General features: G+C 44.3%; 1 long non-coding RNA gene across 1 annotated transcript; it reads left to right on the forward strand.

The window, feature by feature from the left end:
- Positions 1-729: 729 nt before the first annotated feature.
- On the forward strand, positions 730-2623 carry LOC116380253 (uncharacterized). The gene is made up of 3 exons (XR_004212526.1): positions 730-1170; positions 1304-1384; positions 1837-2623. It is a non-coding gene; the product is annotated as an uncharacterized LOC116380253 (long non-coding RNA).
- The last annotated feature ends 6 nt before the right edge of the window (positions 2624-2629 follow it).

The raw sequence follows: 2629 nt of genomic DNA on the forward strand, positions 1-2629 counted from the left end.
TAACCGTAGCTCCTATTGCTCCGATATTAATAAATGAGAGGAAGGATGAGTTGAAGAACAGATCCTGTAAAAATTGTGTCTGTAGTGTAAAAAATGTGGCTGAACTGGCGATCTAGAAATGGGGTACCGTGCTCTGTGGAAGATGTTTTTGAAGCAAAATTTAACATTGGTCTCTATGGAGCAGAAAGTTGGTTTTCCTCTCAATTACAGGCTTCTGTGCCAAATGTGTAAATCTGTGGGATTCCACAGTCATTTGTCTACGACAAGGACAATATTAGCTACTTTTAAATCCAGAAATGATGCATGACGAGTGAAGATTGTGGACTCAGTGGCAAAACACAAATTTTTTTTCACAAGAATCTCAAGCTGCTCTTCACTCTAGTGGTGACATCACGCACTCTAAGCTGCGCAATACACACCCATTATAAAGTCAGAAAAGGACTGAAAAAAATCATAAAAGTTAAATTGCTGCAGTTCAAAAAGTTTAAAATATATCAAAAAGCTGAATACTGTGGCAATAGATCAGGGTTTTCCCAACATTTTAAAGTTGAAATGGTGTCTGTAGCTGAAAATATGACGAAGTTGAAGGATTTCAAAGTTGAAGAAGTTTAAGAGGATTTGAATATTTTCTCCATTGAAATCCCATTCAAAATTAAAATTGCAAAAAGCTTAATAATTCATAAAGCATAAGAGATAGAAATATGACAAGTCATAGCAGAAATGTCATTAAAGAGCTGAACATTTTGATAGTTGAACGGTTTCTGTAGCTTAAAAAATGAAGGAGAAGAAGAGGATTCCAACAATAATGTGTCTACCAGCAAATCTACAGCTCCCAGACTAACACATGATACTGTATGTTAGCCAGGATAACTGTTACCGCTAAGCTGACCGGCTGCTAAACCCCGCCATACTCTTAAGTTTTTAAAATGTTTTTAATGTCTTCATGGTGTATTTATTGTGTCTACTAATGAACCACATAAAAAACGTGTATCATAAAGCCGTCCGTCTCTCGTCCTCCGTCCTCCACAGCCGCTGTCCTCGGAGGAGAACTGTCACAGCACCCACTCGAGTCTGTCTGACAGCCAGTACGGGTCGCCCCCTAGAGGCTGGTCCGAGGAGCTGGATGAACACGGACACACGCTCTACGTCTCCGAATACACACAGGAGAAGGTGCGGTTCATTGATTAAACTTGTCCAGGGACGGCGGTGTCATTTGATATCCACCCCTGCACATTCCATCTGCATCACATATGCAGATATTTTCCCCTTTTTCCTGGATGCTGACTGGTGTTTGTGTTGGCAGTGGATAAAACATTTGGATGAACAAGGCCGGCCCTACTACTACAGCTCTGACGGGTCCAGGTCCGAATGGGAACTGCCCAAGGTAAGACTATCCTCTGAACATTAGCTGTCCTTTGTCTTCCTATTACATCCAACACACCCCATTCAAAAGCGACTGGACAGATCCCTCATATTACATCACCCAGTGACACACTTTTGTGTGACTCCTCCCGCTGTGTATGCTTAAGACTGGTCCTGTTAATGTAAGTGGATGACCGTCTGACGGGCTCCAGCTTTAAGTTGAACCCCGGGTGACGGGACTATTACTGGCCCGTTAGCTGCTAATCTGAATAGAGCGGTCCATGAGTGGACAGTAGCGCGGACATGGGTGCCTTCAGCAGACGGTCGCAGACGATGCCTGGGATGTAAGGAGAAGTCCCTTTGTCCAATGGTGCTGTGGACAGTGAGAGGAGAGGTAGGGCAGAGGACAGGTACCGAAGGGGTGCGCTAAAGGAGCTCCATGACGTCTTAAAGCTGTCCTCTCTGTCTCCGCAGTACAACATCTCCCCTCAGTCCGGCGAGGTCCCCAAGAGTCGCAGTCTGGAGAGGAAGCAGCAGGACCCCATCGTGCTCACCAAGTGGAGACACAGCACCTACGTGTTGGACCTCAACGACAAGGTAAGACGATGGGATTGGAAATGTGAGAGCTGATGAGGTAACGCAGACCGTTGGGTCCGATCAACGTGGAGACGGACGTTCTTGTTTTTCTGGCAGGCTGTCTGCTCTTTCTGTTACCTGTGTTATTGGCAGTCAGTGTAATCCCCCAGTGCTGATGACGCGTTCAGGAACAGGATCACACTGGATTTCTCTCTTTTATCTTTGGAATATTGACAAAGCATGGTGCACTAACCAGGTTCATGTAAGTGCCTGTGCTGTAAGCTAACGTGTTGTTTTAAATGTTGACATCAGACACTGACTTCAGGTTCTCTGTTCTGCATTGATCACAGCTAGCGTCTGTGTAGATTTAGGTTAGAGATAAGTTCCACAGGACACGGTGATCCATTCCAGCAGACACGGTGTTCTATGAGTGCTATAGTGAGTTAGTATTGTACTCCTGTAGAGCTGTGGCCCTTAAGAGACACATCATGAGAAGAATGCCACTTCTAGTCCCTGAAACAGTGGATCCTACGTTTACATAATGCAACCAGACGCATGTTCCTGCTCGCCCCTCCCAGCGTTATAGACACATATGAACCAATATATTTAACTGTAAAATATCTTTCAAATATTAACCAATAGTTGACATTTTCACACATCTAATGTATATAAACAATAAGGCGACAGGTAC

This window comes from Anarrhichthys ocellatus, unplaced genomic scaffold, assembly GCF_004355925.1.
Source record: "Anarrhichthys ocellatus isolate YVR2014 unplaced genomic scaffold, GSC_Weel_1.0 scaffold6588, whole genome shotgun sequence".
Lineage (NCBI taxonomy): Eukaryota > Metazoa > Chordata > Actinopteri > Perciformes > Anarhichadidae > Anarrhichthys > Anarrhichthys ocellatus.